Source organism: Salvelinus sp. IW2-2015, unplaced genomic scaffold, assembly GCF_002910315.2.
Source record: "Salvelinus sp. IW2-2015 unplaced genomic scaffold, ASM291031v2 Un_scaffold5273, whole genome shotgun sequence".
NCBI classification, from domain to species: Eukaryota; Metazoa; Chordata; class Actinopteri; order Salmoniformes; family Salmonidae; genus Salvelinus; species Salvelinus sp. IW2-2015.
Genome location: NW_019946538.1, coordinates 10,480 through 21,155, shown reverse-complemented (window position 1 = coordinate 21,155; position 10,676 = coordinate 10,480). Strand labels below are relative to the sequence as shown.

The window sequence follows — 10,676 nt, the reverse complement described above, 5'->3', positions numbered from 1 at the left end:
AAGCAGTAACACAGTAGATTAACCTTATAGTCAGTATAGTAAGTAAGGTATTAGTAGTGTTTAGTAGTAGTAGTAGCAGTAGCACAGTAGTTAACCTTATAGTAGTAGTGAGTAGTTGTATTAGTAGTGTTTAGTTAGTAGTAGTAGTTGTATTAGTAGTGTTTTGTAGTAGTTAGTAGTAGTAGTAGCGAGTAGTGGTTTAGTAAGTAGTAGTAGTGGTATTAGTAAGTGGTTTAGTGTAGTAGTAGTAGTATAGTGATTAGTAGAGTTTTAGTAGATAGTAGTAGTAGCAGTAGTGGTATTAGTAGTCAGTAGTAGTAGTATTAGTAGTGTTTAGTAGAGTAGTAGCGTAGTACACAGTAGTTAACCTATATAGTAGTAGTAGTAGTTGTATAGTAGTGTTAGTGTAGTAGTAGCAGTAGCACAGTAGTTAACCTTATAGTAGTAGTTGTATTAGTAGTGTTAGTAGTAGTAGTAGCAGTTAGCACAGTAGTTAACCTTGAACGACAACCACACCAGGACACAGTGTCCTTAGCTGTCACAACCCGCTGTGATTCGGCTCTGCTCTCAGCTGTGCAACATATGTCACTGATTTTCATGCCAGAAGTGTCCGTTAGCCCTCCCTTGCTCACTATTGTTTACACCATTGTTCCATAATGTTACAGTATTAGCTAAACCTGTTCACTGTACCAGTAGTATGCAAACATTTGGTGGCCATGAGAGAAAACAAAATGTTGTGAGTCTGGTAAAATAATCTGTGGTATTGTGTGTAGACTATGGTAATGTTTTTAATAGTTAGCTAGGGTTTAAAGGTGATGTATCTAGCTGTCTCATTCTCACGAAATTTGACAACAAAAATGTCAACTGTCATCTTTCGGCCTCCTGAGTGGCGCAGCGGTCTAAGGCACTGCAGTGCTTGAGGCCTCACTACAGATCTCAATCTCGGGCTGTGATGCAGCCGGCCACGACCGGGTGATCCATGAGGCAATGTACAATTGGCCCAGCGTCTTCCGGGTTAGGGGAAGGTTTGGCCGTCCGGAGTGTCCTTGTCCCATCACGCCCTAGCGACTCCTGTGTGACACGGTCGCCAGTTGTACAGTGTTTCCTCCGACACATTGGTGCGGCTGGCTTTCGGGTTAAGCAAGCAGTGTGTCAAGAAGCAGTTGGCGGGGTCATGTTTCGGGGGATGCATGGCTCTCGACCTTCGTACGGGAGTTGCAGCGATCGGACAAGACTGTAACTACCAATTGCATATCACGAAATTGGGGAGAAAAATAAAAATGTAATTAACTTCCTGTAGATGATGCATTATGGGTGAATATATATCTATTTTTTTAACTGATTGGAGTTTTTGCAGGAACTTGAAAAAATTGTCACGTAATTCCCACAGACACTGTGTTTGTAGGTAATAAATATTATAGTTTAATTTAAACATCAAACTAGTATACCATTTTTTATGATTCATGGACAAACTACAGCAACATATCAAATCAGTTAGTAAAATGTTATAAAATGAAAATCCGGACACATTTAGGTAATGAGAATGTACAAAATGCAGGCGCAAATGCTAAATTTATTTAAAATAAGACACTGCTAAAAACGAGACATCTTAGTACTCAGAATGATAGTGCATTTTTGCAGATGCATCATGGTTTTGTAACTCAATTTGCTACAGACATTGTTTACAACTGGTTTCATGAGAATCACCCAGCAGTCTAATTTGTATYTGTTCAATGCCTCAATAGATTTCATATTTCATCAACTATATTGGATAAACAGCTGTGCAGATTCCTGGTTCAAACCATCCCAAGATGATGACCCTGAAGACGAGCATGACAAGGTGGCCCAGAGGAAGCCAGCTGTTCTCAACCCCTACGTTGCCCCATTCTTCAAAGAGCTCACTGRGTGAAGAACACCTGATGCTGTACTGAATTCTTCCTCCTGGATGGTCTCCTGTCCCATTGTGTGTTTCACTGCCTCTGAACCCCCTTACTCTGAATAGAGTTGCCCCTGATCATAGCTTTAGGATTGTACCTAATCCCAATTTTAACTCCATCTCCCTCTCTCACCCCCACACCCCACACACAATAAAGTTTTTACATTAGTGTTGTAATGATGCTCTTATTTGTTTAAATATGTGTTAATTGTTTTTACTTCTATTGTCAATTCTGTTGATAATCTTGTTGTTAATTGTGTTACCAATTTGAATTAATGTATTTTATGTACAAATGTATTGTTTTTATTACATTTATATTTCAGGGAGAATTTCCCTGTAAGTTCACAGCACTAGAGTTGCCAGCTTCATACTGTAATTATACTTTACAGCAGAGATGTCAAATATATTACAGCATCTCTGCTGTAAAGCAAAATTACAGTATTAAGCTGGGAGCTCTGGTGCCAGTATAATACTGCACATTTACAGGGGAAAGTTTTACAGTGTAATAATACTCTTTGATTTATAGTAACCCTGTAGAATACTTTTACACTGTTTCATGCTATTTTACTCGTTTTCTCACCAACACTTACAACAATAGATCAATATAGCTCACTGGATCCACCACTGTGAATGGGCTAAGACACGTCACSCCAACAGAACTACCTTAAAAGACTGAGTAAACGTGGTGAACAAAATAAGTAATATTTAAAAAGGCTTAATCTTGGCGCACAGATCCCTTTAACGGGATCATTTTCGTAAACAACCGCTGAATTGCAGAGCGCCAAATAAAAAAAAATATAAAAAAATATTTATTTGCATGAAATCACAAGTGAAATATACCAAAACACAGCTTAGCTTGTTGTTAATCAACCTATCGTGTCAGATTTTGAAAATATGCTTTACAGTGAAAGCAATCCAAGYGTTTGTGAGTTTATCGAWCACTAGACAAAACATTACGAACAGCTAGCAKCAATGTAGATTGGTCACGAAAGTCYGAAAAGCAATYAAATTAATCGCTTACCTTTGATGATCTTCTGATGTKTGCACTCACGAGACTYCCAGTTACACAATAAATGTTCCTTTTGTTCGATAAATATTATTTTTATATCCAAAAACCTCCATTTGGTTGGTGCGTTATGTTCAGAAATCAACAGGATCCAGCAGTCATGAAGGGCTAATTCCAAATAGTATCCGTAAAGTTCGTAGAAACATGTCAAACGTTTTTTATAATCAATCCTCAGGTTGTTTTTAACATAATTAATCTATCATATTTCAACCGGACGGTAAACTATCAATACTAGAGATAAAAAAAATGTCGAGCAACAACTTTCGCGCGCATGAACTAATCAAAGGACACCTGACCATCCACTGACGCGTTTTGATAAATCTCGCTCATTTTTCAGAATAAAAGCTTGAAACTATTTCTAAAGCCTGTTCACAACCTGTGGAAGCCATTGGAAAAGGAATCTGGTTGATATCCCTTTAAATGGAGGATAGGCAGGCAATGGAACAGGGATTTTTCAAAATAAGAGCCACTTCCGGGTTGGAATTCCTCAGGTTTTCGCCTGCAAAATCAGTTCTGTTATACTCACAGACAATATTTTATCAGTTTTGGAAACTTCCGAGTGTTTTCTATCCTAATCTGTTAATTATATGTATATTCTAGCATCTGGGCCTGAGAAATAGGCCGTTTACATTGGGAACGTTATTTTTTCAAACATAAAAATTCTGCCTCCTAGCGTCAAGAAGTTTTAAGCCTTAGAGATATCAATCAGTCAATGTATGGATTCTGTGAGGATAGATGGGGGGTGGTTGTTTCCATCCAATCAAAGACTTGGTTCCAATCATAATACAGACTGCTGGCTCACGTTTCGTTTCACATCACTTGATACGCGAAGTGTAACAGAATGTGAACTATTGCACGACCGGGCTGGTCCAAGCAGGCTATTTCAAACATGACACATGATATGTTCTGCCCTCAGAATTACATATGAGTGAAGTGAAGGGACGAGCTGCCCTGTTGCATAAACAAGCACACACCGCTAAGCACAGGAAAACAAACTGCTCATAGGGAGAGGTATAAGGACAGTGGAACAGGCAGAGGGGAGGTATTCGGTAAGTGTTGTGGCATTTATCAGGTAAGGGGGCGTCGCCAGAGGGAGTAATGGTCTGGTGACAAGATGACATGACCTTTGACCTTCCGTGACAACAAACGCTGTCAGGGCAAGAACAACTTGGCTTTTTTCCTAGAGGTTGGAGCGTCTCAGAAACAGCTACTTAAAAACCACCAACCCCTGCACATTCTATCGCTGCCACAGTCTGTAGTCAAAATGAACAGCTTGGGCCTATGAAAAATAAAAGATTTTAAACAGATTTGGGTCAGAGAAACAAAAGTCCTGGCAGAGAAAATAAAAGTCCTGGCGTGGAGATCTTTGTACATTTCTTTCTCTCCTTTTCTTTGTGTTTTCACTTTCTAAGAACTGTGCGTAGAAACTATGGAATCTGCAGTTGAGAAACAACACTCGTGGGAACTTATTGCCCTTGAGCGAAGTGGTCACACAGCTGTAGTAGAGGAAATACTCTGCATGTCTGGGAGGCTACATGGTAAGCCTCAAACATGATTTGTAAATTCCCTTCCTGCAACTATCTTGAAAGCATTCCTAATTGATGGTGTTGTTTTGAATTGATGTTTAGCATTCACATATACTGTATAACATACATGCTGCTGAGAGACTGTATTCATGTTGTTTCACTATGAGGAACCTTTTTTTTGTTCTGCAGTCAACCGCTGAGAGGAAGATTTCCTACCCAGCGATGAAATCTGGTTGTATGACTTAGAAAGAGGTGTATGGTAAGAATATCAATGTAATTCTAACATGGTGTTTGTGCATAGGGCTGATAACACATTGTAAAGAATTTGAATGGAGAAAAAATATTTGAATGGATATTCCATCTGCAGAGGGTTAGGGTTAGGGTTAGGGTTAGCTCTAGACACTACCAGTAACATTTCAACTAACTATCTACGAATCCCTAACCTCTACACCTTATCCTAACCCTGGCCAAACCCTAACACTTTATCCCTAACCCTGGCCAAACCCTAACCTTTATCCTAACCCTGGCCCAAACCCTAACCTTTATCCTAACCCTGCCCAAACCCTAACCTTTATCCTAACCTAGCCAACCCATACCTTATCCTAACCTTTATCCTAACCTATCCTAACCCTTATCCTAACCCTAGCCCAAACCTAACCTTTATCCTAACCCTTATCCTACCTTAACCTAAATCCTAACCTTATCCTAACCTTTATCCTAACCTTATCCTAACCTTTATCCTAACCTTTATCCTAACCCTCCCTTATCCTAACCTTTACCCTAACCTTTATCCTAACCTTTATCCTAACCTTTATCCTAACATTTACCCTAACCTTTACCCTAACCTTTATCCTAACCCTTATCCTAACCCTTATCCTAACCCTAGCCCAAACCCTAACCTCCTTCACTAACCTTTATCCTAACCCTTATCCTAACCTTATCCTAACCTTATCCAAACTTTATCCTAACCCTTATCCTAAACCTTATCCTATACTTTATCCTAACCTTTATCCTAACCTTTATCCTAACCCTTATCCTAACCTTTATCCTAACCTATCCTAAACTTTATCCTAACCCTTATCCTAACCTTTATCCTAACCCTTTTATCCTAACCCTTTTATCCTAACCCTTATCCTAACCTTTATCCTAACCTTATCCTAACCTTATATCTATCCTATCTACTTACCATAACCTAAACTTAGCATTCTTACCTTGTTTATTTATTTATTTCACCTTTATTTAACCAGGTAGGCTAGTTGAGAACAAGTTCTCATTTACAACTGTGACATGTTCAAGATGAAGCAAACAGTGCGACACAAACAACAACAACAACACAGAGTTACACATGGAACCTAACCCTAACCCTAACCTAACCTTAACCCTAACTTTATCCTAATCCTAGCCGTATCCTAACCCTAACCCTAAACCTAAACCTAAACCTAACCCTAACCCTAACCCTAACCCTAACCTTAACCTTAACCTTAACCCTAACCTTTATCCTAATCCTAGCCGTATCCTAAACCCTAGTCCAAACCCTAATCTTTATCCTAACCCTAGCCATATCCTTAGCAAGCAGTGCTTATACAACAGATACAATATATAGTGTTAGACTGGTCTATAGTGGTCTATATGTATTAGACTGGTCTATAGTGGTCTATAGTATTAGACTGGTCTATAGTGGTCTTATGTTAGACTGCTAAGTCTATAGATTAACTCGTCTATAGTGGTCTATAGTGTTAGACTGTCTATACGTGGTCTATAGTATTAGACTGGTCTTATGGTCTATAGTATTAGACTGGTCTATAGTGGTCTATAGTATTAGACTGGTCTATATGGTCTATAGTATTAGACTGGTCTATAGTGGTCTATAAGTATCTAGACGACTGGTCTATAGTGGTCTATAGTGTTAGACTGGTCTATAGTGGTCTGCCAGGTTAGTATTAGACTGGTCTATAGTAGCGTCTATAGTATTAGACTGGTCTATAGTGTCTTAGACTAGACTGGTCTATAGGTATAGACTGGTACTATAGTGGTCTGTATTAGACTGGTCTATAGTGGTCTATAGTATTAGACTGGTCCTATATGGTTCGTTATAGTAGATTAGACTGGTCTATAGGTGTGGTCTATATGATTAGACTATAGGTTTATGATGGTCAATAGAGCTGGTCTATATATGTTAGACTGGTGCTAAGTGGAGGTAACGTGGTTATAGTATTAGACTGTCTATAGTGGTCTATAGTAATAGACTGGTCTATTAGTGTAGACTGGTCTATAGTGGTTTATAGTATTAGACTGTCTATAGTGGTCAAGTATTAGAGTCTATTGGTCTATAGTAATAGACTGTCTATAGTGTTGACTGTCTATAGTTGTCTATAGTATTAGACTGGTCTATAGTGTTAGACTGGTCTATAGTAATAGACGTGGTCTATAGTTGTCTATAGTATTAGACTGGTCATAGTATTGACTGGTCTATACTAGACGATCTATAGTGTCTATAGTATTAGACTGGTCTATAGTGGTCTATAGTATTAGACTGTCTATAGTGGTCTATAGTATTAGACTGGTCTATAGTGTCTATAGTATTAGACTGGTCTATAGTGGTCTATAGTGCTAGACTGGTCTATAGTTGTCTAGTATTAGACTGGTCTATAGTGGTCTATAGTATTAGACTGGTCTATAGTACTCTATAGTCTAGACTGGTCTACTAAGTATTTCTATAGTGCTAGACTGGTCTATAGTATTCATATATGCAGACTGTCTATAGTATTCTATAGTGCTGACTGTCTATAGATTCTGTATAGTGCTATGATGTCTATAGTATTCTATAGTGCTAGACTGGTCTATAGTATCTATAGTGAGTCTATAGAAGTCTTTATAGCAAGACTGGTTCATAGCGCTGGTCTACAGTAGTCTATTGCTGCACTGGTCTTATGTTCAGTTTGAACCCAGAATGGAAGTCTACCCCCAAGCCAAATGTGCATTAAGACTTCGCCATGTTGCTTGGAACTTAATGCTGTGTGTGTTCATAGTTGGTTTATTTATTTTATCTTCTGAAGGGAAAGTGTTCAAATGTCAGGAGAGGTCCCGCCCCCATGTCAGGCACCTGCAGCTGCTTTCAAATGGCCACATGTACATTCGGGGGATATGATGACACGGGACAGACCAATCAGGTGAGCTAGCTCAACGGAAACTGTAGTGGCCCCTGATATGCTAATATTTTTCTGAAAAATCACCAAAAAAGCTTCTTAATCATTATTAAGGCTTCCGTTGTTTACGGACATTTCAGATGGGTTCAACCTCTAGCTTCAGAGACACGTGTATTACATTTTGAAAAGATGTGTGCTTGCAGCTTTACCGTGTCAACTTCCTGGATGGGGACTACAGTTGAGGAAAGTGAAAGCTGAGTGGCTCTCCTCCTTCACCCAGAGATAAACTGTGCTGCTGGGTATTCAACAACAGGTCAGTGACATATAATATTAGAATGCAACGTCAATGCCCATTGCAGTATTGCTACAAACAGGAAGATAGTCAGGGTTCAAATGACACATTTAAAGGGATACTGTGAGATTCTGGCAATTAGCAATTAGCGAATGCTAGATAGCCTTAGTGCAGTGACTGGAAGTCTACAGGTACAGTAGCACCAGACTACAAAACAATAAATAAATAATAATAATATATAAAACAGCTTGATTGACAGAGTCTCACAGTATCCCTTTAAAGGCTACTATTGGTGGTGTTGTAAAAATAGTTGCCTGGACCAACTAAATCTGAAACACAAGTGCGGGCGGTTTTCCATGTTGATTGTTTGTCTTTGGGAGAATCTTGTAATTTTTCCCAATTAAGAATCTTCCATTCCGTAAGGTCACCAACTTTGAGAATGTTCCATTCTGTAGGGTCACCTATTTTGAGAATCTTCCATTCTGTAGGTCACCTACTTTGAGAATCTTCTATTCTGTAGGGTCACCTATTTTGAGAATGTTCCATTCTGTAGGGTCACCTACTTTGAGAATCTTCTATTCGGTAGGGTCACCTACTTTGAGAATCTTCCATTCTGTAGGGTCACCTACTTTGAGAATCTTCTATTCGGTAGGGTCACCTACTTTTGAGAAGCTTCCATTCTGTTAGGGTCACCTATTTTGAGAATCTTCCATTCTGTAGGTCACCTACTTTGGTGGATATGGTCACAAGACACTTGATGACATCATGGATGACAAAAGCTTCGTCGTGGACACGGCATCATTGGTACATTTTTGCTTTTTGTTTATGATTGTGTCCAAAACGTATGAATTTACAACCACTATTTTCAATGTGTTGTATTGTGTGTTCTGTAGGAGCAGAACGTTGGTTGGGATGGAACAATGAAGTCCACGTGTTTTGAGACAACACTAGCCAGCTGGAGGGAACCACAGACCTCTGTAAGACAGACACACACTGTAATGTTTACATCACAACATAACTTCACCATGTGAACAGAGTTAAGAACGGACCGTAACCTTACTACACAGTGAGCTTGAAATGTTGCTGATGGAGCTATCCAATCGGTACCTGTTGTATAGCTCAAACAACAACAATGAGAGGTAGACGACCCTGATTCAAACCCAGTCAGAGGAAAAGTAGAGCCCTCTGGTTCAAGCCCATTCAGAGGAGAGGTAGAGGAATCTGGTTCAAGCCCATTCAGAGGAGAGGTAGAGGAATCTGGTTCAAAGCCGAGTCAGACGAGAGATAGAGGACCCTGGTTCAAGCCCAGTCAGAGGAGAGGTAGAGGACTCTGATTCAAGCCCAGTCAGAGGAGAGGTAGGACCCTGATTCAAGCCCAGTCAGAGGAGAGGTAGAGGACTCTGATTCAAGCCCAGTCAGAGGAAGGTAGAGGACTCTGATTCAAGCCCAGTCAGAGGAGAGGGTAGAAGATCTGATCCAAGCCCAGTCAGAGGAGAGGTAGAGGACTCGTGTTCAAGCCCAGTCAGAGGAGAGAGTAGAGGTATCTGGTTTCAAGCCCAGTCAGAGGAGAGGTAGAGACCGTGGTATCAAGCCCAGTCAGACAGGCTAGAGGACCCGATTCAAGCCCATTCAGAGGAGAGGTAGAGGACTCTGGTTCAAGCCCATTCAGAGGAGAGGTAGAGAACCTGATTCAAGCCCATTAGAGGAGAGGTAGAGACTCTGGTTCAAGCCCATTCAGAGGAGAGGTAGAGACTCTGGTTCAAGCCCAGTCAGAGGAGAGAGTAGAGGAACCTGATTCAAGCCCAGTTAGAGGAGAGGTAGAGGAACCTGATTCAAGCCCAGTCAGAGACAAGATCTAGTGAGGCAGCGCTATATGCTAATCTAGCACAATGGTGCTGGTTATACATCACTAATTAGTTATTTGCAGCCAAATAACAGTTTGTCATTTTGTACCTGTACTGTAAGTGCTACTTTCTGACTACCAGGGTCGTGCTCCTTCCCCAGAGCTGCCCATGCAGGTGCAGCACTCGGTCATAAAAGGGTATGTCTACGGGGCAGAGTACTGGTGAGTCCTCGTTGAGTTTGAACTCCTCCTCAAGTGTGATTGATGCATTGATGCAGAGACACAGAAAAAAAACTAAAACATTGCTAAGATGAATGGGATCACAGTGCTTACTGTACAGTCTAGTTTAATACTTGACTTCGTGTGTTGACCTGTTCAGATGTTCTAGTGTTTCCTCCCTCCTTCTACCCCTCCTTTAGGAAACCACACCCAAGTGACATTCATTGTCTAGATCTAGAATCATGTGACATGGCGTGCTAAATGTAGGTATTTATAATTACTATCTTTCAAATACTGCTCATCTTTAAAACTGGTCTAGTGTTTATCATCATAATAACAGCGTTTGGGTGTGTGTTTTAAGACGTTTAAACTGTTCCCTCCGATTGTCTTGTCCAGAGTGCCAAACATCCACTGCTGCACAGTGGGGTTATTCCAGAGTCGTTTGGCCCCAAGCCTCACGGTCTAGCCTATCTGATATCACTGTGTGTTTCGTTGGGTGGCTGCTGGTAATGTGGACTGCAACCTATTATCTAGAGTATAGTCAATGATCTTACCCACCCCTATAGAGCTCAGTTTCGAGAGGTCACCATAAATACCTGTTGACTTGGCTGTGTACTCAACAACCACCGACCCTCCTAGAAAGGAGAG

The 10,676-nt window shown here is 40.4% G+C and overlaps 2 long non-coding RNA genes across 2 annotated transcripts in view; both read left to right on the top strand.

Annotated features, from left to right (window-relative positions):
• The first annotated feature begins 4,716 nt into the window (after positions 1-4,716).
• LOC139026618 (uncharacterized) lies at positions 4,717-7,982 on the top strand. The gene is made up of 3 exons (XR_011478468.1): positions 4,717-4,787; positions 7,585-7,698; positions 7,878-7,982. It is a non-coding gene; the product is annotated as an uncharacterized lncRNA (long non-coding RNA).
• Positions 7,983-8,691: 709 nt separating this feature from the next.
• Positions 8,692-10,676, top strand: part of LOC112078119 (uncharacterized) — a 9,072-nt gene continuing 7,087 nt past the window's right edge. Inside the window, exons 1-2 of the long non-coding RNA XR_002895602.2 lie at positions 8,692-8,770; positions 8,860-8,943. This is a non-coding gene — a long non-coding RNA (uncharacterized lncRNA). The remainder of the gene's footprint in view (positions 8,771-8,859; positions 8,944-10,676) is intronic.